At 44.9% G+C, this 24,334-nt stretch overlaps 1 protein-coding gene across 2 annotated transcripts in view; it reads right to left on the bottom strand.

Annotated features, from left to right (window-relative positions):
- The window catches only part of LOC144610017 (very long chain fatty acid elongase 5-like), a 35,859-nt gene extending 17,923 nt beyond the window's left edge, over window positions 1–17,936 (bottom strand). The window contains exon 1 of one of the 2 annotated variants that reach the window (XM_078428460.1): window positions 17,841–17,936. The gene's annotated coding sequence lies outside the window, so the exon portion shown is untranslated. Of the gene's footprint in view, window positions 1–12,726; window positions 12,842–17,840 lie in introns of those variants that run through there. The other variant, XM_078428462.1, reaches the window with a different exon arrangement.
- Between the last annotated feature and the right edge of the window lie 6,398 nt (window positions 17,937–24,334).

Raw genomic sequence — 24,334 nt, 5'->3', positions numbered from 1 at the left:
ATTACTAATGGATTGGGTTTAGCTAACAAGTTTTCTGTTTGAGAATAATACTTGGTCGGCTAAGTACATAAAATACCAGTAAAGTACACAGCAGTTGTGTGATTTAATTTCAGTTTTAGACATGCACAGATGTAAGAATTATTGGAAGATAATTAAGCTCACTGGACTGGCACATTATAATGGCCCAGAGGCTGTCGTGCATAGCATTTTATTACAGTCATGGGCTGTGCTATTTTGATGAGGCTGATAATAAGATGCCAGTGAAAGTCCCTGGATCACATAAGTCTCAAATAAAGAAATATGCAAGATCGTTTATTAAGAGCATAACAAATAGAAGCAGTGGGAGGCCACTGAGCCCCTCATGCCTGTTTCTACATTGACAAGATAACGCTGATCTTTTAGCTCAGCTCCACGTTCCAGCACCAACCACACATCCTTCAATTCCCTTCATATTTATACGGAGCCTTCATTGCCCTCATGGGCATCGAACGTCAGACCTTCAACCCTCCAGCAGAACAAGGGGCCGCACAGTGGCACCACGGTAGAATCACTGCCTTGCAGCACCAGCGACCCAGGTTTAATCCCGACTACAGGTGCAACGTGTACAGAGTTTGTACGTTCTCCCTGTGACCACGTGGGTTTTCTCTGGGTGCCCCGGTTTCCTCCCACACTCCAAAGACGTACAGATTTGTAAGGTTAGTTGGCTTCCGGAACCTGTAAATTGTCCCGTGTGGGTAAGATAGTGCTAGTGTATGGGGTGATCACTGGTCAGCAGACTGGTCACCATGTCCACTCCCACGCCAACGTCCTTGTCCTGTTCCAAGTCAAGCAATGGGCAGAGCCCATGAAACCAAAACTCTACCCCAAGGACTATCACAGCAGGGAACTTCCAGCCGAGGTGGAGAAAAGACCTCAAAAATGTTCCCAACGTTTCCATAAAGAAATGCAACATCCACAGTGATTCATGAAAATCTTTGGCTGAAGATTACAAGAAGAGAACAAGAAGGCACCAAGTACCCTGTGTCTCTCTGAGAAAGCACACGGAGACAATGCACAAACGAAGTGCACAACATCTGAGACTACCCACTCCACTGACAAAGCACCACCATCCCCTCTGTGGCGGTCGATGGACGTCTGATGGGTGATAGTCAATCAACTGAGAACTAATCGAGCTGGAATAGACACAAATCCTCCTCTAAACCCAGGGACTGACTAAGATGAAATCACATCACCCCACCCACCAACTCCAACGGATAGATACAAAATGTTGGAATAACTCAGCGGGACAGGCAACATCTCTGGAGAGAAGGAATGGGTGACGTTTCAGGTCGAGACCCTTCTTCAGACTGAAGAAGGGTCTCGACCCGAAACGTCACCCATTCCTTCTCTCCAGAGATGCTGCTTGATCCGATGAATCACTCCAGCATTTTGTGTCTATCTTCGATTTAAACCAGCATCTGCAGTTCTTTCCTACACATCTGGAGAGAAGGAATTCCTTCTCTCCAGAATGCTGCCTGCCTCGCTGAGTTACTCCGGCACTTTGTATCTATCTTTGGTTTAAACCAGCATCTGCAGTTCCTTCTTACACCACTCTAACGAATAGATGACTAAGTGCTTACGATCACTGGTTTAGACGATCAGTTAGTGAAGCCACATTGCAACCAATTTAGCCCTGTTGAACTCTTGTTGTTCAATTATAATACTTTCCAGGCTCACAACTGACATCTTGTGGCCACCTCGTCACACATTTATTTTAAGAAAAGGTAAATCATTACCTGCTCAGCAAATGATTTAAGACAATCTGTAAACAGTCCTCAAGTCTTGGCTTTAGAGGAATGAGAGGCGATTTCATCGAAACGTATACAAATCTGACAGTGCTTGACAGGAGAATTATTAAGCTGGCTGAAGGTATCAGAGTCCAAGATCAGGTCGGCCATTCAGGACCAAGGAAAATATGTTTCTTTAGACGGAGGGCTTTGTAATTTTCTATGCAAAATGGAATGAAGGCTCAGGTCCTAAGTATATCAAAGACAGCAATTAGAGCTGCTGCTTCACAGCCTCAACCCAGGTTCGATCCTGACCTCTGGGGCAGTTTGTATGGAGTTTGTACGTGACCATGTGGGTTTCCTCCGGGTGCTCCGATTTCATAAGTCATAGAAGCGGAATAAGGCCATTCGGCCCATCGAGTCTACTCCGCCATTCAATCATGGCTAATCTATCTCTCCTCCCACATGCCAAAGACATGCGGGTTTGTAGGTTAATTGGCCTCTGTAAATTGCCCCTTGTACTTAAGGAGCAGATGAAAAAGTGGGAAAACATAGTACTGGTGTGAACAGGTGAGCGATGGTCAGCGTGGACTCAGTGGGCCGAAGGATCTGTTTCCATGCCGTATCATTCAATAAATCAATATTAAGGGATTAGTGCATGAAAGTGAATCTGAACTAAAAGCTCAGCCTTGATTGTACGGGATGGTGCAGAAAGATGTGGGATAAATGGCCTACTCCTGCTTCTACTTTCTGCCTTCTAAATGGTTATTTTCTGCCTCTCTGTACTCGGGAACAATTTTTAGCATTCTTTCCATGTTTGTCTTTTGTGGATTGTTAGAAATGCATGTTCCCATTTCTGAAAAATATGTAAGACGGTGGCATTTCAGATAAACTAACGAAAACAATCCACTGTGTAAATATCTGCTTATCGGCTGCAGTTGATATCGATTTAACTAAATGCAGTTCAAGCTGTTTTTTTGACCTCAACACCAAAAAAATGCATTCACTTCTTGGGTCTGTTGACTGTAATATCCTTCAAGATTGGATCCACTTCTTGAAATACTTTTATCTTTCCTTTTCTGTCACTGCACTGAACACGCCTGCCTCTTCCCCTACGGAGGTGGCCAGGGAGGTTCGCACAGGTCACAGAGAAAAGCCACAGAACACTGACAAGTAGGATTGCCAACGTCCTTACTCCCAAAGAAGGGCCAAAGGGTGACGTCACCGCCCCGCACTCCATGTGACCTCACCCAGCCAGCGGCCACGTGCTCCCGCTCCACCAATGGCGGCTGCCCAATCCGGGCGGTGATGTCACCCTTTGTCCCTTCTTTGGGAGTGAGGAAGTTAGCAACCCTACTAATACGGGACAAGGGCGGACCCTAACGGGACAAACCAATTTAGCCCAAAATTACGGCATGTCCCAGCTAATAGAGTTGGCAACCCTACTGACAAGATAGCAGCACCAAAAATGGACCTATACTGACGTAATCATTTACTGACTGGTTCCAAAATTTAGCACATGGAAGGTTAACTTGACCTTGCCAAATACAAACCTTGTGAAACGCACACTGTGAGCTCTCAATGTTGGTGAATAACAGTGATAGAAGAGGGATTATAAAGGAACCAGCTCCCAGAGATCCTCCATAGATTCCCAAATATGTAAAACTGTGGCACTCCAGATTACCCAACTGTGTAAACATCTGCTTGTCTGCTGTGGTTGGCATCTGTTAACTAAAGCCTCTCAAAATGCCACCCAGATGCAGATGCAAGGAAGTGCAGATGTTGGAATCTTAGGCAAAATGCAAAGTGCTGGAGGAACTGAGGTCAGCCTCAGAATTAAAGGGCGCTCTTTTAGATAGGAGGTGAGGAGGAACTTCTTTAGTCAGAAGGTAGTTAATCTGTGGAACTCAGTGCCACAGACAGCTGTGGAGGCCGTCAGTCAATATTTTTAAGGCAAATAGACAGATTCTTGATTATAATTGTTTTTATAATTGTTTTTATAATTGTTTTTTGTCTATTGTCGTCGTTTAATGTACGTTTTGTTCTATTTTTAACTCTGTGTATGTGGGGGGTGGTGGGGGGGTTGGGGGAAACGTTTTTTTCTAATCTCTTCCTCAACGGAGATGCGACCTTTACCGTGTCGTATCTCCGTTCGCGCTACGGCCTAACATCGTGGAGTCGGCGGCCTCCAGCTGGGATCGACCTTGAAGACTCCGGTCGCAGGGCCTGGACTTACCATCTCGGAGGCTTCGGCCGTGGGCCCTGCAGACTGCAACATCGGGAGCTCGCAGGTCCCTGGCTGGCGACCGGTTTTTGGGAGCTCCAGCCGTAGCAGCTTCGACCGCCCCGAAGTGCGAGGTACGATCGACCCGCTCGCAGGCCCCTCATCGCCCTGCGTGGCTCGGCCGCGGCACTTTCCATCGCCCGGTGGGGGCTCAGGACTTTCATCGGCCTGCTCGGCTCGGCCCTGGGACTTTCCATCGCCCGGTGGGAGCTTCAAAAAGTTGGGAGCCTCGATCACCTCGTGGCACCACGGGAGAAGAATGAGGAGGAGATAAGACTTTGCCTTCCATCACAGTGAGGGTATGCCTAGAGCAATCACTGTGATGGCTGTTTGTGTAAAAATTGTATCTGTGTGTCCTGTGCTTTTTGTTGTCTACTGCCGGACCCTGACGTGAGAGGACGCTGGCGTTGTTTATTCGCCGCTTTTCCGTTAGGATAGTTTGTCTGTTTGTTTTTATGTTGATTGTTTTTGTAAAGCGCTTTGAGCACCCGATAAGGCGCTATATAAAATAAATGAATTATTATTATTATTATTATTATTATTATAATCGGTGTCAAAGTTTTATGGGGAGAATGCAGGAAAATGGGATTAGATGGCAGAGATCAGCCATGATTGAATAGCGGAATGGGCTCGATGGGACCGATGGCCTAATTCTACTCCTATGACGTAAACTCAGTGGGTCAGGCAACTTCTGCAGAGGTAATGGACAGATGACATTTCAGGTCGGAATTCTTCTTTCAAAGAAGAGTCCCAACCGAAACGCCCATTTCCCTCACAGATGCTTGAGTTCCACCAGCAATTTGTGTTTTGTCCACAGATACCTTGTTTAAGAGGAACAATGAGTGGCATTGATGCAGTGTCAGAGAATGTATTGAATTGGTAGTATAATGAACACAGAGAAAGAATTGAATTGATTGTAATTACATATAAATTTTGAATAAAACATATTTGAAATTTAAAATAAATTGCTGGTGACAGAACAATAGTTCAGAGAGGACTAACAATTAATACCATGGACAAAAACATAGATCTTCAATCTGAAGACTTACAAAACTCTGACAACATTATCTCTTTCTTTTCCACTTTGTCAAAGATATTGATAATTCAATAATGTAAAACATGTAGCAAAATTGATTAATTGGGTTTACTTTCTCTTTCAGGTTGATGATCGATCCTCAAAACTGAGAAATATTCAACACAAGCAGGAGCAAGAAAGGTGTGACGGGAGGAGAGATGGGTGGATAGGTCTGTGGTGGAGTGGAGAACTCAAGAGGAGATGGTGCAGCAAAGAGAAAGGTTCCTGGAACAAAAAACCTTTGGCATGGGTGGCATGGTGGCACAGATGCTGCCTTACAGCGCCAGAGACCTGGGTTCGATCCTGACTACGTGTGCTGTCTGTACGGAGTTTGTACGTTCTCCCCGTGGGTTTTCCTTGGGTGCTCTGGTTTCCTCCCACACTTCAAAGATGTACAGGTCTGTAGGTTATTTGTCTATGGTTAAAAATTGTAAATTGGCCCTCGTGTATAGTGTGTGTTAGTGTTTAGTTTGGATCGCCGGTCGGCATGGTTGGCTAAAGGGCCTGTTTCCGGGCTGTCTCTCTAAACTAAACTAAAACTATAATCAAAAAGATTGTTCTGAGGAGATGTAAATGGGGGACTATGGACTGTTATCTAAACTATCTGGCGGAGCATTCTTAAAACCAAACAACGATTCAAAATTGCGGCACTATATGTTTAGTTTAATGTAGATTAGGGATACAGAACAGAAACAGACCCTTCACCTCAACAAGTCCACGCCGACCATCGATCACACATTCACACTAGTTCTATGTTATCCCACTTTCTCGTCCACTGCCTGCACTTTAGGGGAAATTTACAGAGGCCAATTAACGTACATCTTTGGGATGTGGAGGGGAAACTGGAGCATCCAGAGGGAATGTGGAATAAAAATATAAAATACACTGGGGAAGAAAGGGAACTGAATGTCTATACCAAGCCATCCCATAAAGTAAAAAACAGGCAAAGACAAAGTTTAAATGCTGGAAATCGAAAATAAAAATAGCAAATGGTAAACACACTGCAGACCTGGCAGTATCTGAAAAGAGAGAAACAGAGTTCATGTTTAAAGTCAAAGGCTCTTCATCAAATCTCATAAACCTTCTGATTCTCATTCATTTCATGAATGCTTTCAAATGTGTCACTCTATCACCAAAGACTTTATTTAAAACCCTAATGTGAACAGACCAGATAATTGAAATGGGGAGGGGATTCAGAAATCAAAGGTGCAAAGGGACTTATGAGCGCTGGTGCAGGATTCCCAAAAGGTTAAGTCTTTCCAGGTGAGACAGAGGTTCACCTGCACCTCCTCCAACCTCATCTATTGCATCCGCTGCTCTAGATGTCAACTTATTTATATCGGCGAAACCAAGCGCAGGCTCGGCGATCGCTTCGCTGAACACCTGCACACGGTCCGCATTAACGCAACTGATCTCCTGGTGGCCCAGCACTTTAACTCCCCCTCCCATTCCCAGTCTGACCTCTCTGTCATGGGCCTCCTCCAGTGCCATAGTGAGGCCCGCCGGAAATTGGAGGAGCAGCACCTCATATTTCGCATGGGCAGTTTGCGGCCCGGTGGTATGAACGTCGACTTCTCCAACTTCAGATAGCTCCTCTGTCCCTCCCTTCCCCTCCTCCTTCCCAGATCTCCCTCTATCTTCCTGTCTCCACCTATATCCTTCCTTTGTCCCACCCCCCTGACATCAGTCTGAAGAAGGGTCTCGACCCGAAACATCACCCATTCCTTCTCTCCCGAGATGCTGCCTGACCTGCTGAGTTACTCCAGCATTTTGTGAATAAATAGGTTAATTAGCAGGTTGAGTCGGTAGTAAGGAAAGCAAATGCAATGTTAGCATTGAGTTTTAGTTTAGTTTAGCTTAGAGATACAGCGTGGAAACAGGCCCTTCGGCCCACCGGGTCCATGTCAATCAGCGATCCCCGCACATTAACACCATCCTACACACACACACACTAGTGACAATTTACATTTATACCAAGCCAATTAACCTACAAACCTGCACGTCTTTGGAGTGTGGGAGGAAACCGAAGATCTCGGAGAAAACCCATGCAGGTCACAGGTACAAACTCCGTACACACAGCACCCGTAGTCGGGATCGAACCCGGGTCTCTGGCGCTGCAAGCGTGGTAAGGCAGCAACTCTACCGCTGCGCCACCATGCCATTTATTTTGTGAGGAGTAGAATATAAAAATAAGGATGTAATGCTAGGCTTTATAAGGCGCTGGTCTGACCACATTTGGAATATTGTGAGCAGTTTTGGGTCCCATATCTGAGGAAGGATTTGCTGGTGTTGGAGAGGGTCCAGAGGAGGTCATGAGAACAATCCCAGGTATGATTGGGTTTATGTACAGGAGTGTTTGATGGCTCTGGGGCCACACCTGCTGGTGTTTAGATGGATGAGCAGAAGCAGCATAACATAGCAACATGAGTTTAGAAGGATGAGGGGGGACCTGATTGAAACTTACTGAATAATGAAAGGCTGAGATGGAGTGGAGTCCAGGACCAAAGGAAACTGCCTCAAAGTAAAAGGACATACCTTTTGAATGATGATGATGAACAATTTCTTCAGCCACAGGATGGTGAATCTGTGGAATTCATTGCCACAGGCAGCCATGGAGGCCAAGTATTTTTAAAATAGAGATTGATAGGTTTTTGAACTATTAACTTGAAAGATAAGGGAATCAAAGATTATGGAGGAAAGGCAAGACAATAGACAATAGGTGCAGGAGGAGGCCATTCGGCCCTTCGAGCCTGCACCGCCATTCAATGTGATCATGGCTGATCATTCTCAATCAGTACCCCGTTCCTGCCTTCTCCTCATACCCCCTGACTCTGCTATGCTTAAGAGCTCCAGCTAGCTCTCTCTTGAATGCATTCAGAGAATTGGCCTCCACTGCCTTCTGAGGCAGAGAATTCCACAGATTCTCAACTCTCTGACTGAAAAAGTTTTTCCTCAACTCAGTTCTAAATGGCCTACCCCTTATTCTTAAACTGTGGCCCCTTGTTCTGGACTCCCCCAACATTGGGAACATGTTTCCTGCCTCTAACGTGTCCAACCACTTAATAATCCTATACGTTTCGAAAAGATCTCCTGTGATCTTCTAAATTCCAGTGTATACAAGCCTAGTCGCTCCAGTCTTTCAACATATGACAGTCCCGCCATTCCGGGAATTAACCTAGTAAACCTACGCTGCACGCCCTCAATAGCAAGAATATCCTTCCTGGGTCAAGAGAATGGGTCAAGAGGGAAAAATAGATCAGCCATCATCAAATGGCGAAGCAGACTCGATGGGCTGAATGGGCTAATTCTGCTTGGGGTTTTTTTTTGGATAATGTGGTGGAAATTGAGAAAGATCAGCTAAGAACGACGCTGAAGAAAGTATCTTCAGTTTACACTGATGCCCACTAATGCTCATATTCCACTTCATTCGTAACAGGTTCATGAAAGTGAACAGCACTGGGTGGTTGCTCTCCGTGAGGAAGTCTATTATCTTGTGGCACTGTGCTCCTCAATACCTCAACTGCTGATGAAGAGAGACCCAACAAATCATGCATTGAGAAAATGCAGACTGCCTGCTCCTGGCACATTTAATTATGCGACTGCTTCACATCTCATTTCCCATGAAATCACTCCAGAGTTATCTTTAATCCATTAACAAGCAAGTCAAACATGTACAGGCTCCTTTCTATTTAGAACCGACACTTGGACCTTGCACCACACATCCATCATACCTTGTTCTACAAAATGAACTAACCATTTCCCTGCTGATTTTACTCTTTAAGTGGTTGCAGTCTTACCAATCCAGTCAAGGCCACAAGATCATATTTTTATTTATAAATTGTTCTGCTTTTGTTGGAATCCAAGAAACAACTGTATATTCACAATTATGGCAATGGTGTAGGAAAATAACTGCAGATGCTGGTACAAATCTAGGGTATCACAAAATGCTGGAGTAACTCAGCAGGTCAGGCAGCATCTAGGAGAGAAGGAATGGGTGACGTTTCGGGTCGAGACCCTTCTTCAGACTGATTAAGGCAATGGTGGTATCCAAATTCTTATATCCATATATATCATAAGATCAAAAGTGATAGGAATAGAATTAGGCCATTCGGCCCATCAAGTCTACTCAGTCAAGACACACAGCTGATGACTTGGTCAAATATTTTTTTTTATTAACGAGTGATACCACTGCCAATCAAAGTTAAATGTGAAATATTTTGCTTCATACACAGTGATTAAGAGTATGATTCTCATGGCCCAGAGTAAAGACAAAAAGTACAAGGTGTTAGTCCAAGCATTAATTAAGCACCCAAGCCCAAAGTCACCCATGAATGCAGTTCAAATGCATTGAAGGGAGGGTGCGGGGATGTCTAAATATTTGATGCATTTTTCTCTCCGAGATCGGCTCGGTGGCGCAGCGATAGAGTTGCTGCCTTACAGCGCCAGAAACACGGTTTTGACCCTGACTACGGATGCTGTCTGTGCGGAGTCTGCACGTTCTCCCCGTGACCGCGTGCGTTTTTTTCAGGGTGCTCTGGTTTCCTCCCACACTCCAAAGATGTACAGGTTTGTGGGTTAATTGACTTCGGTAAAAATTGTAAATTGTCGCCAGTGTGTAGGATAGTGCTGTGAATAGACGTCACTAGTCGGAGCGGACTCGGTGGGCCGATGGGCCTATTTCTGCACTGCATCTCTAAACTAAACAAATCCATTTTTAACCATGAAATAAAATAAAGCAATGACTTTCGTGTTTGAACGATTGGAAATGATCTACACATACGAGGTCATAAGTGACAGGAGCAGCAGAATTACGCCATTCGGCCAATCAAATCTACTCCGCCATTCAATCATGGCTGATCTCTCTCTCCCTCTGAACTGAATTCTCCTGCTTCTCTCCTTAACCTCTGACACCTGTACTAAACAAGAATCTATCCATCTCTGCCTTAAAAATATCCATTGACTTGGCCTCCACAGCCTTCAGTGGCAAAGAATTCCACAGATTCACCACCCTCTGACATAATAAATTACTCCTCATTTCCTTCTTAAACGAACGACATTTTACCCCTGAGGCCACATTCTGTGCATGTAATGTATGAGTGCATCTGGTTATGTATCACTGCAAACGTGTTCCAAGCACATCAACCACACAGTTGTGCTAATGTGCAGGCCCATCAAAACAACAAAGTGGTCGTGATTGAATACTGTATTTACTGCTTTACAAAGGCTTAATATGATTGTAGGTCAATATAACTCCATGACAGTGTGTTAACATGATGAGTGGGATAATATGATTCCAATTTGGATATCATATTCTTAATTTGCCATTGATTTCATCATTTGAGCAGTCTCAGGCTGTGACCATGTATTGAAGAACAGAAGCTTTCAGAAAGCAATATTTTAGGAAGTGGGTTTCAGAGGGAGGCAACAAAACTGACCAAGCAGTTCACTGAGCTGGTGCAGAAACCCCGGGCCTCTACCACAGCCTCTTGCAGGAGCTCCTGACAATCAGAACAGTCATGAGAACAAGAGTAATAGGGTCTCATATGGGTTCAGAAACAGCCAACTCTGTGAAAAGGGTTCAGCAGCCAACCTGAATTCATCCAAGACCAATCTGAAGAAGGGTCTAGACCCGAAACGTCACCTGTTCCTTTTCTCCAGAGATGCTGCCTGACCCGCTGAGTTACTCCAGCAATTTGTGTCTATCTTTGGTGTAAACTGGCATCTGCAGTTCCTTCTTACACATGAATTAACCCAATCCATGATGGCTCTTCCAAACCTTGCTGCCAGCCTGACTGATCACTAATCAGCTGGTGTGGGCAATATGGTAGACACAAAATGCCGGAGTAACTCAAACGGGACAGGCAGCATCTCTGAAGTGAAGGAATGGGTGACGTTTCGGGTCGAGACCCGTCTTCAGACTGAGGTGTGGGCAATGGGTTGTGCATTTGCACATCTGGGGCAACTCCTCACTGCAGATTGCTGGTGATTTTTCATATCATATCATATATATACAGCACGGAAACAGGCCTTTTCGGCCCACCAAGTCCGCGCCGCCCAGCGATCCCCGCACATTAACACTATCCTACACCCACTAGGGACAATTTTTTACATTTACCCAGTCAATTAACCTACATAACCTGCAACTCCCCTGTCGGGTTGTGACATGCTCCCCATGTCCCTAATGGAAAAGACAGCACAGTTGTCTCTGCGATCCAAATGGCAAGGGGACTTACACCGAGCATGTTGTAGCTTGCCAACAAAAGGATGCAGCCTGGAGAATTTTCCACAAGACATTTTTGGAGCTGATGTTAGGTTACTTTGAAGTAACGGGACAAAGTGCACTAAATGTGTTAAGTGTGAACAGGGATGTACTGCGCGATGGGAAGGGATAACTCCACATAATAAAACCTTCCTCGACCATTAGCTCTCTCCATCCCGAGCTGAAACTCCCCAGCATTATGTAAAGCGAACAACTAGACCAGATTGCAGAAGATAAAATAGGGAAATACAATACCGGCACGGTAGCGCAGCGGTAGAGTTGCTGCTTTACAGCGAATGCAGCGCCGGAGACTCAGGTTCAATCCTGACTACGGGTGCTGCACTGTAAGGAGTTTGTACGTTCTCCCCGTGACCTGCGTGGGTTTTCTCCGAGATCTTCGGTTTCCTCCCACACTCCAAAGACGTACAGGTATGTAGGTTAATTGGCTGGGTAAATGTAAAAATTGTCCCTAGTGGGTGTAGGATAGTGTTAATGTACGGGGATCGCTGGGCGGCACGGACTTGGTGGGCCGAAAAGGCCTGTTTCCGGCTGTATATATATGATATGATATGATATGATGATGATGAAAGTGGATAGCAAGACGTTATAAATAAATTTATAATAGAACCTTCACTTCCAAAAAAATTGTGAATGAACTCCAAGTTCTAGTCACAGATGTTTTGTTTTAATGAGAAGGGCGTGGGCTGCATGGTTAAGCCAGTCCCAAGCTCAGCCAATGAAAGTTAAACTTCAAGGTATTAGTTGCTAATGTTAGAGATAACACGTGTAGGAAAATAACCGCAGATGCTGGTTCAAATTGAAGGTAGACAGAATTCAGTAGGTTTGATTTTTGTAACATTGGGAATGGATTGTTCTGGTTCAGACTCACTCTTACGTAAAGATCTGGGTGGGACATGCCCTAGAGATAGCCACAGAGTGCTGGAGTAACTCAGCGGGTCAGGCAGCATCTCAGGAGAGAAGGAATGGGGTGACGTTTCGGGTCGAGACCCTTCTTCAGACTGATGACATGATGACATAACGCGATAACATCAGCAAAGTTTTCATGCCTGTTACTTTTTGAATAAAGATGAACATTAAATAATTTTTGAGAAAAATAGTGGCAAACTTATTTTTTCAGACTTTAAATCAGTTTCAGCCACATGAATTCAGTAAGTTTGATTTTTGTAACATTGGAAACAGATTGTTCTGGTTACAGACTCACTCTTATGTAAAGATCTGGGACATGACGTAAAAATAGCCACAGAGTGCTGGAGTAACTCAGTGGGTGAAGCAGCATCTCTAGAGAACGTGAATAGATGACGTTCAAGTCAGAAACCATTACCTGCAGTTCCTGTATATTACACAGTGACATCAACCATCTGCGAGGAACATCACAAGGAAGTATTTCCTTTGCATTTATATTTCAAGGAAGCATATTCCACCAGTGCCACGTGCTAGTCAGAGTAGAAATAGGAGGATATTACAGATGAATACGTGGCTTGAAAAATGGTGCAAGGGGGAGGGATTCAAATTTCTAGGACATTGGAACCAGTTCTGGGGGAGGTGGGACCAGTACAAACAGGACGGTCTGCACCTGGGCTGGAATGGAACCAATGTCCTTGGGGGAGTGTTTGCTAGTGCTGTCGGGGAGGATTTAAACTAATATGGCAGGGGGATGGGAACAAGAGCAGAGAGACAGAGGGGTGTAAAGTGAGGGTAGAAACAATAGGTAACAAGGTGAAAAGTAAAAGGGGCAGGCAGACAAATCCAGGGCAAAAATCAAAAAGGACCACTTTGCAATATAATTATATAAGGGGCAAGAGTGTTATAAAAACAAGCCTGAAGGCGTTGTGTCTCAATGCAAGGAGTATTCGGAATAAGGTGGATGAATTAAATGTGGAGATAGTTACTAATGATTATGATATAGTTGGGATTACGGAGACATGGCTCCAGGGTGACCAAGGCTGGGAGCTCAACATCCAGGGATATTCTATATTCAGGCGGGATAGACAGAAAGGAAAAGGAGGTGGGGTAGCGTTGCTGGTTAGAGAGGAGATTAACGCAATGGAAAGAAAGGACATTAGCTCGGAGGATGTGGAATCGATATGGGTAGAGCTGCGAAACACTAAGGGGCAGAAAACGCTAGTGGGAGTTGTGTACAGGCCACCTAACAGCAGTAGTGAGGTTGGGGATGGCATCAAGCAGGAAATTAGAAATGCATGCACCAAAGGTGCAGCAGTTATAATGGGTGACTTCAATCTACATATAGATTGGGTGAACCAAACTGGCAGGGGTGCTGAGGAAGAGGATTTCTTGGAATGTTTGCGAGATGGTTTTCTAAACCAACATGTCGAGGAACCAACGAGAGAGCAGGCCATTCTAGACTGGGTATTGAGTAATGAGGAAGGGTTAGTTAGCAGTCTTGTTGTGCGAGGCCCCTTGGGCAAGAGTGATCATAATATGGTGGAGTTCTTTATTAGGATGGAGAGTGACAAAGTCAATACAGAAACAAGTGTTCTGAACTTAAAGAAAGGTAACTTTGAGGGTATGAGGCGTGAATTGTCCAAGATAGACTGGCAATTGATGCTGAAAGGGTTGACGGTGGACATGCAATGGAAGGCATTTAAAGGTCGCATGGATGAACTACAGCAAGTGTTCATCCCAGTTTGGCAAAAGAACAAACCAGGAAAGGTCGTGCATCCGTGGCTAACAAGGGAAATCAAGGATAGTATTAAAACAAAAGATGAAGCATACAGATTAGCCAGAAAAAGTAGCATACCAGAGGACTGGGAGAAATTCAGAGTCCAGCAGAGGAGGACAAAGGGCTTAATTAGGAAAGGGAAAATAGATTATGAGGGAAAACTGGCCAGGAGCATAAAAACTGACTGCAAAAGCTTTTATAGATATGTGAAGAGAAAAAGATTAGTTAAGACAAATGTAGGTCCCTTGCAGTCGGAAACAGGTGAATTGATCATAGGGAACAAGGAGATGGCAGACCAATTGAACAAATACTTTGGTTCTGTCTTCACTAAGGAAGACATAAACAGTCTGCCGGAAATAGCGGGGGACCGGGGGTCTAATGAGATGGAGGAACTGAGGGAAATCCAGGTTAGTCGGGAAGTGGTGTTAGGTAAATTAAATGGATTAAAGGCAGATAAATCCCCAGGGCCAGATAGGCTGCATCCCAGAGTGCTTAAGGAAGTAGCCTCAGAAATAGTGGATGCATTAGTGATAATTTTTCAAAACTCTTTAGATTCTGGAGTAGTTCCTGAGGACTGGAGGGTAGCTAATGTAACCCCACTTTTTAAAAAGGGAGGGAGAGAGAAAACGGGGAATTATAGACCAGTTAGCCTAACATCGGTAGTGGGGAAAATGCTAGAGTCAGTTATTAAAGATGTGATAGCATCACATTTGGAAAGTGGTGAAATCATCGGACAAAGTCAGCATGGATTTACAAAAGGCAAATCATGTCTGACGAATCTTATAGAATTTTTCGAGGATATAACTAGTAGAGTGGATAAGGGAGAACCAGTCGATGTGTTGTATCTGGACTTTCAGAAGGCCTTCGATAAGGTCCCACATAGGAGATTGGTGTACAAACTTAAAGCACACGGTATTGAGGGTTCAGTGTTAAGGTGGATAGAAAATTGGTTGGCGGACAGGAAGCAAAGAGTAGGAATAAACGGGTCCTTTTCGGAATGGCAGGCAGTGACTAGTGGGGTACCGCAAGGCTCAGTGCTGGGACCCCAGTTATTTACAGTGTATATTAATGATTTGGACGAGGGAATTGAATGCAACATCTCTAAGTTTGCGGATGACACAAAGCTGGGTGGCAGTGTTAGCTGCGAGGAGGATGCTAGGAGGCTGTAGTGGCTTGGATAGATTAGGTGAGTGGGCAAATGCATGGCAGATGCAATATAATGTGGATAAATGTGAGGTTATCCACTTTGGCGGCAAGAACAGGAAAGCAGAGTATTACCTGAATGGTGACCGATTAGGAGAAGGGGAGATGCAACGTGACCTGGGTGTCATGGTGCACCAGTCATTGAAAGCAAGCGTGCAGGTGCAGCAGGCAGTGAAGAAAGCGAATGGTATGTTGGCATTCATAGCAAGAGGATTTGAGTATAGGAGCAGGGAGGTTCTACTGCAGTTGTACAGGGCATTGGTGAGACCACACCTGGAGTATTGTGTGCAGTTTTGGTCTCCTAATCTGAGGAAAGACGTTCTTGCCTTAGAGGGAGTACAGAGAAAGTTCACCAGATTGATCCCTGGGACTTTCATATGAAGAAAGACTGGATAGACTAGGCTTGTACTCGCTGGAATTTAGAAGACTGAGGGGGGATCTTATAGAAACATATAAAATTCTTAAGGGGTTGGAGAGGCTAGATGCGGGAAGATTGTTCCCGATGTTGGAGTCCAGAACCAGGGGTCACAGCTTAAGGATAAGGGGGAAGTCTTTTAGGACCGAGATGAGAAAACATTTCTTCACACAGAGAGTGGTGAGTCTGTGGAATTCTCTGCCACAGAAGGTAGTTGAGGCCAGTTCATTGGCTATATTTAAGAGGAAGTTAGATGTGGCCCTTGTGGCTAAAGGGATCAGGGGGTATGAGAGAAGCCAGGTACAGGTTACTGAGCTGGATGATCAGCCATAATCATATTGAATGGCAGTGCAGGCTCGAAGGGCCGAATGGCCTACTCCTGCACCTATTTCCTATGTTTCTATTCCCACTAAATGCATGTCTGTTAAGAAATTCAGCATTATGAGTGTTGAATGTTCATTATGAGTGTTGAATTATGAGTGTTCTTCAGTATTGTAATAATACATGGTCCACCATGTATTTGTCCACCACTTTAAAGTCAAAACTGCTCCACCATATGAAAATCTGCTCAAAGACCGTCGGTCAACCCCTTGAGAAACTCTATGAATCAGTCTACCACAATAACACGCTAAGATTGGCCACCAACATTGTCTCTGACCCCGACTATGTCCTGAACAGTGAATACGAATTGTTCCTATCAAATCGGAGGTACAGGGTACCAAGATTTAATAAGGTTAGACTGAAGCACTTTTTTGTCAATCCTGAAACTAAACATAGAACTTAATTCCAGATCAAATGTTCGTTGAAGGGTCTTGAATGTGTCGTCATTTGTGATTGTAATGTTATGGTGAATATATGTATCCTCGTTTCTTGTCTTACATTCTTTATCTTTGTTGATGTTGCAAGTGGAGCTGCTGAGATGCAAGAAAAAATGTAGATCTGATCTGACAATAAAGTGTGATAAAGTATAATAAAGTATTGTATACACATATTTGCCAGTTTGTATTTTTTTAAAGCAGATGATTTATGCTGTTATCGTTATGTTAAGGAATGCGGGATTTACAATTTTGCAGCATTGTTGTACAGGTGAGTGATTTTCCCACCTCAGGATAAAAGGGCATAGGAGATTCTGCTACATGTGGATTTACTTCCAACCATATTTACAGCAGCCACTACAGGCTGTGCACCTCATCATTGAATAAGTAAAATGCAACATGAGGATGCTGACTGGAAATGGCCATTCCTTCCACGGATGCTGCCTGACCCACTGAGTTCCTCCACCACTTTTTGTGTTTTGCAGAAGAAAATTGCAAACCTATGGTTCAACGTCGACATAGCTCGAAAATGACTAAGCTAAATCCAACCCTGTTTTGCAACTGCAACTCTTTTTTAACTGGTTTTCCCAGGTTTGGACTAAACCATTTGGCTTTTATTTGTTCGACTGTTAACCCGCCTCAAGTGCCTGCTGTTATCAAGAGTGACCTTGAGATGATGCCTCCGCTTTATCTACATCAAACAATCCTGGAAATCAAGGGCATTGAACTTGGAACATGTCCAAGGTCATCGACCGAACCAACTCTCATTCACAGCGGAGTTGGGTTTTTTTAAGTAATGGGGCAGCTGGGGTTAAGTTGCGTAAAAGTAATGAGACAAAGAGTACTGGATGTGTGGACAGGGATGTCTTGCACGGTCGCAGGGAGAGGACGATAACTTCTCCACACACTCAAAACAAAAAGCCCTTCGACACGCCCCTGTTCGCTCTCTCCGTCCCCAACTCAAACTCGCCAGCATAATGCAAGTGAACCAGACCAGATTGCAGAACGTTAAATATATATCTGAGTATAGGGTTTTTTTTTTTTGTTGCACAACACAGGATGCAATGATTCTTTCCATAAACATGCAAAAATGTGATAATTTCTCATCTGGTTCCCAGCTCTTGCTTTGCAGGGTGTTTCCAGGTTAAATCTTTAACAAGGATTCTTGCCTGAGGCTGAGCTGAGCTTTCTTTAGTTGAGATCTAGACTGGACAATGGGAGCGTTTCACGAACAAGCAGAAGGTTAAAGTGCTTATCTATTATTTTTAAAAAAAAAACAAAGTCGCTTCACTAAAGTCACAAAGTAACGGGACAAAACTTACCATGCAAAATGTTGCTCTTGCTCCTAAAACAGTCGCAGCTTCTGTCAACAAGAATTTCCTTTTCCCGGAACAAACTCTCTCTGCTGGCCGTGACGTTTTTGGCGGTGTTTCAAGGCGTGGACCAATCCGCGATGTAAAATGGAATGAAACTTGCAGAGGGCGCCAGAATATCCGAAATAGAAAGGACTTCATATTCACGGTACATTACAATTTTTAAAAATAATAATCCCATCTGTTTTTGTTATTCATAGTCATTCCACAGTGTTACTGCAAAAAAACTGGTGTCTGCTGGCTCTGATACTGAGTCCCAGTTTATCCTACAACGGGACCCCCACCACTGGCCACATCTTCCCATCCCCTCTCCTTTCTGCGTTCCACAGAGACCGTTCCCTCCGTAACTCCCTGGTCCACTCGTCCCTTCCTACCCAAACCACCCCATCCCCGGGCACTTTCCCCTGCAACCGCACGAGATGCAACACCTGTCCCTTTACCTCCCCCCCTCAACTCCATCCAAGGACCCAAACAGTCTTTCCAGGTGAGACAAGAGGTTCACCTGCACCTCCTCCAACCTCATCTATCGTATCCGCTGCTCTGGATGTCAACTTCTTTACATCGGCGAAACCAAACGCAGGCTCGGCGATCTTTTCGCTCAACACCTTCGCTCAGTCTGCCTTAACCAACCTGATCTCCGGGTGGCTGAGCACTTCAACTCCCCCTCCCACTCCCAGTCTGACCTTTCTGTCATGGGCCTCCTCCATTGCCATAGTGAGTCCCACCAGAAATTGGAGGAACAGCACCTCATATTTCGCTTGGGCAGCTTGCAGCCCAGCGGTATGAACATTGACTTCTCCAACTTTAGATAGTTCCTCTGTCCCCCTCTTCCCCTCCACCTTCCCAGATCTCCCTCTATCTTCCTGTCTCCACCCATATCCTTCCTTTGTTCCGCCCCCCTGACATCAGTCTGAAGAAGGGTCTTGACCCGAAACGACACCTATTCCTTCTCTCCTGAGATGCTGCCTGACCTGCTGTTACTCCAGCATTTTGTGAATAAATACCTTTGATCTAAGTCCCAGTTTGTTCAGGCACCCACTGATCTCAGGCTGATAGAGACCGACCATCATTGAGCCACAGTTTGCCCCATCCTGTGTCGGTCCGCAGACAACTACTTAAGATAGCAAAATGGCACAAAGTGTTGGAGTACCTTAGCAGGTCAGGGTCAGGCAGCATCTCTGGAGAACATGGACAGGTGAAGAAGGGTCCTGACCCAAAACGTAGACTTGATGGGCCAAATGGCCGAATTCTGCTCCTCAGATTTATGACCTGCTGAGTTACTCCAGCACTTTGTATCCTTTTGTGTATTAACCAGCATCTGCAGTTCTGTGTTTCTACTTACCCTGGCAAATGGTTTGTGATTTTGGGAAGGGACACTTTCTCTTAAGCATGTCGATGTCCCTGATTAACACCTGAAGAAGGGTCTCGACCCGAAACGTCACCCATTCCTTCTGTCCTGAGATGCTGCCTGACATGCTGAGTTACTCCAGCATTTTGTGAACAAATCCCTGATTAACACCGTTAATTGTCCATTCCTAATCGTCCCTGGCTTGGCGAGGCAGTGAAGTGGCAACACATTGGTCTGGAATCTGTCGGATAAGGAACGCGTGTTCCTTCCCTAAAGGGCAACATGACAGCACATGAACGCTTACAATTTGGTAGGTTCATCATTATTGTTGCTGAGGCTGCCTTTTATTCCTGTTAAATTCTGGATTTAGTTAACTACATGAATCCAACTCATGAATCTGCACCGACTTGTCAACCCAGAAACAAACATTACATCACTGCATCTGCCAGTAACGTCAAACAACATCACAGGCACAGGCAGGCATTTTAACTTAAATTTTACGTTCAAGTAGAGTCAAGCCAAGTTTATTGTCATTGTTATGGTTGTAGGAAAGCAGCTGTTCCCAAAACTGGTACCACAGGCTTTTGTGATTCCTGCTAATGGTGGCAGTGAAACGGGGGCATGGCCTGGATGGTGAGAATCCTTGATGATAGATGGTGCCTTCTTGGGCCAACAGCTCACATAGATACTGTCGATGGAGGGAAGGGAAGTGCTCGTGAGACAGTAAGGATGCGTGGCTTTGAGTATAATGTATTTAATGATTATTTGAAGGAAGCGGTGTGGCCTCTGCTTACCAACCCCCTCTTCATATCCCAAATTCCTGAACCTTCCCCTGGATCTCAAAGACTTGTGAGTTGGTAGGTTAATTGTCCTCAGTAGGTTAATTGCCCTGGTATGTAGGTGAGAGTAAAAAATGGGGGTGGATAGGAAAGAGGCGGAGAATAAAATGGGATTAGTGTAGGAGGGTGCTAATGGTCAAATCTACCAATCACCATGTCCCCACAAACTGTACCCTTTAGACCATCAAGCACCCCATTTGCAATGCCTTTCACCTACATACCAGTCACCTGAAACGTCACCCATTCCTTCTCTCCAGAGATGCTGCCTGACCTGCTGAGTTACTCCAGCATTCTGTGATACCTACATACCAGTGGTGATTTGTGGTGGTGAATCCACCTGAATGGAATCTTACAGCAAGGAAGCAGGCCCTTTGGCCCAACTTGTCCAAGCCAACCTAGACACCCCATCTATGCTCATCCTACCTGCCCGCATTTGGCCTATATCCCTCTCCACCTTTATGATCCTTGTACCTGAAGGTTTTTGAGATGTACGAGATGGCTCCCATTCGGTAACAATACAGGAATGTGAGCTGTTGGCCCAAGAAGGCACCATCTATCATCAAGGATTCTCACCATCCAGGCCATGCCCCGTTTCACTGCCACCAATACAGGAATTAGCAAGGAAAAAAGCACAAAGAACAATACAGCACAGGAACAAGCCCTTCGGCCCACAATGTTTGCACCGAACATGATACTAAGTTAAATTAATCTCCTGTGCCTGTGTGTGATCCATATCCTGCCATTCCTTGCATATCCACGTTCCTGTCTAAAAGCCACTATTATATCTGCTTGCATCACCAGCTGCTGCAGGCACCCACTAGTTTCAGTGTAAAAACCTGCCCCGGCACATCTTCTTTTAAATTTCCCCTCTCTGACCTTAAAGCTAATAGAATTTGCAAATTTCGCACAGACAGCACCCAAGATCAGCACTGTCCCAGCTACTCAAGCTTGACTTCCTGTGTCACTGTGACACTCAAATCGTTCCATGCGAATTGATTAGACTTTGTCTTCTGAACTGATAACAGAGGGAAAATTCCAGGCATCAGATTATCAGCCACAATGCTCAGGGCCAAATGGCTGGTTTCCAATAACTGCCTGAAAAGCAAGTGGTGGCAAGGTACTCCTGCACACAGAATCTGGGATGCACTCCCGATACTCTGGTATGTCTGGGGCCTGGAACGCACTACCAGGGAAGGTGGTGGAGGCAGATACGATAGAGGCGTTTAACAGGCTTTTGGTTAGGCACATGGAAATGCATGGACTGGAGGAATGTGGATTGTTGTGGGTCAAAGGACCGATTTCTGTGCTATGCTCTTCCATGTCCTTGATCTGTTCATTATTGACAAGCAATTAGTGATAGCATTAAAATAAAGAGAGGCACAAGAGTCTGCAGATCTTGAGCAGAAAACAAAGTGCTGGAGGAAACTGCGAAGGGAAATGGACAGATGAATTTTCAGGTCGGGAGCCTCCTTCAGATATATGGAGGAGGTGTGAGATAGCTCGTCTGTGTAGAACAAAGGACAAAGAGTGAATATTGTTGTGAGTAGTGATAAAGGAAGTGAAGATCCAGGCAGTGCCTGAACTGGGAGGCTTGTAAGTGAAACTGGAAGCTACGCAGGAGAAGATGGCAGTGAAGGCAAGTGCAGAGGGATCACACATTGGCTGTGGCTAGCAAGTCGTGGTTCAAAAATGGTCAAAGAGAATAGCAGGAAACACAACGTGACGGGGAAAGGGGGGGGGTGTACATTGGGGGTGAAAACACTAAATATACAACTTCAAGCTAAATTCTTATGCAAAGTCCAGGACAATCGATGCAAACTGAAAGAAGGCTGTTGCAATTGAATGATTCGGGTGTGTGAGGGTATCTTTCACTGACTGTATTCGCAGATAAGGCATTGAATGAGCTCCTTTTCCTTGGCCGAGCGAGATTTAGTGTAACAACAATGACATACTATCGTCTAGAAAACTGAAACAAGCAGTTCAACCAGGGAAGGATTCCACAAGCCTTTTCCAGGGAACTCCGTTTTGTTTGTGCTCTTTTATCAGAGTGGGAGCAAATGACTCCTCTCCAATTGCAATCAAATATTTAAATATTGCCCATAGGAAGAAAAGCAGATATTCAAGGCTGTGGTCGGGAGCAAGTGCAATGCTTTTCTATCGTAACTTTCCTCTCTTGCCTCACATGGGTCTTCTTTGGCAACGGAGTTCTATTGTGAAACAAGGCCAACACACTCCCCTAACATTTCCTGCTTTGACATTGGCAAGTATCCAGAATTTCAACATGATGATGGACACAAAATGCTGGAGTAACTCAGCTGGGCAAGCAACATCTCTGCAGAGAAGGTGACGTTTTGGGTCGAGACCTTTCTTCGGACCGAGAGTCATGGAAGAGGAAGACTAGAGATATGGAAGGATAAGGTGTGAAAGCATAGATCAAAGGAAATGTAGAAAGGTTAGTTAGTAGAACTATTCGGGGGACTAGGATGGGGAGGGACGGAGAGAGAGGAGAAAATTAGGGATACTTGAAGTTGGAGAAATATTCATACCATTGGGCTGCCCAAGCGAAATACGAGGTGCTGTTCCTCCTATTTGTGTTGGGCCTCACTCTGACAGTGGAGGAGGCTCAGGACAGGTCAGTATGGGAATGGGAGGGGAATTTAAAAGTGTTTTGTAACCGGGAGATCAACATGTTGGGCTTGCTCCTAACCAACTCCTAGATGGAGTTTATACCATTTTAGTTTTAATCTTTAAACAAAATGGGTTCCCTCTGAAGCAGACTTTTTCAAGCAGCATTTTCTCACACCCTATTAGGAAAGCACAATCACAATGCAGGGGATAGAAACTCACACCTACAATGCACTTATCCTGCTTTCAAGTCCTGCACAGCACCGAAGTCAGGCAGCAATTAAGGTAATGCTGACTGCAACATTTCCAAATAAAGACCAGTTAATTAGAATCAGTGGAATCAGTCTAGGTTCCCACAATGACACCAAGACTTGGGTTACACCCTCAGGCGTTCAGAACGTGCACTCCCCTGCAACAGATGAGATGAAGACATTTATTTTATTACCTACCCATCAGACCGCAGCTCTGGTTCCATTCTCATATTCCCATTCATTCACTGGTTCAGCTTCAACCTGCTCTATCCCTGTGTGTGTTTCCACACCACTGAGATTTCTCCAACTGGAAAATTTTGGGAATTTGGTGCCGTTGGATGCAATGAAGATTGAGTCACTGAGTACATAAAGGCCAGGGATTGATAGATTTTTTTTAAAATTAGGCAATTAGGCGTAGATCAGTGTATGGAACTGTGATGTTGTGGCCATTGCAGAGACTTGGTTGTAAGAGGGGCAGGACTGGCTGGTGATAGTGCTGCTGTCTCACATCACCAGAAACCTGAGTTCTATCTGACTGTTGGTGCTCTGTGTGGCATTTGCACTTTTACTCTGTGATCACGTAGGTTTCATCCCACGTCCCAAAGACTTTTGGGTTTGTAGGTTAATTGGCCTCTGTAAATTGCCCCTGGTGGGTGTAATAGTGAGATAACAGAGAATTAGCGTGAACAGGCGATCAATGGTGTGGTATCAGGCGTCAAAAGGCCTGTTTCCACTCTCTAAAAAAAGTGTTCGATGGTGTTGATATTTCATATGTGATTGAGAGAGGCAAAAGTCAGAAGAGTTGCATTACTAATCAGCGAGCATGTCTTGGTGGCACTCAAAAAGGATATACTGGAGGGATCATCCACAGGCAATATGGGCAGAGTTTAATAAATTAAGAAAGGCACAATCACTCTGGTGAGATTACATTATAGGCCACCTCATCACCAACGGAAGAGTGCAAGAATCTTAGACGGGATAAAACAAGTTAGGCATATCCATGAGGTTTCTTTAAATAGTATGTGGATAGGCCAACAAAAAGAGGGACCATGCTGGATCTTGTATTGGGAGATCTGCGGCATGGTGGCGCAGCGGTAGAGTTGCTGCCTTACAGTGCTTGCAGCGCCAGAGACCCCGGTTCGATCCCGACTGCGGGTGCTGTTGTACGGATCTTGTACATTCTCCTCGTGACCGCATGAGTTTTCTCCGAGATCTGCGGTTTCCTCCCACACTCCAAAGACGTACAGGTTTGCAGGTTAATTGGCTTGGTGTGTGTAAATTGTCCCGAGTGTGTGTGTGTGTGTAGGATAGTGTTAATGTGCGGGTTTCGCTGGTGGGTGCGGACTCGGCGGACACTGTATCTCTAAACTAAACTAAAAA

The sequence above is a fragment of the Rhinoraja longicauda genome, chromosome 35 (assembly GCF_053455715.1).
Source record: "Rhinoraja longicauda isolate Sanriku21f chromosome 35, sRhiLon1.1, whole genome shotgun sequence".
NCBI lineage: Eukaryota > Metazoa > Chordata > Chondrichthyes > Rajiformes > Arhynchobatidae > Rhinoraja > Rhinoraja longicauda.
This window is presented reverse-complemented; position numbering and strand designations above follow the sequence as displayed.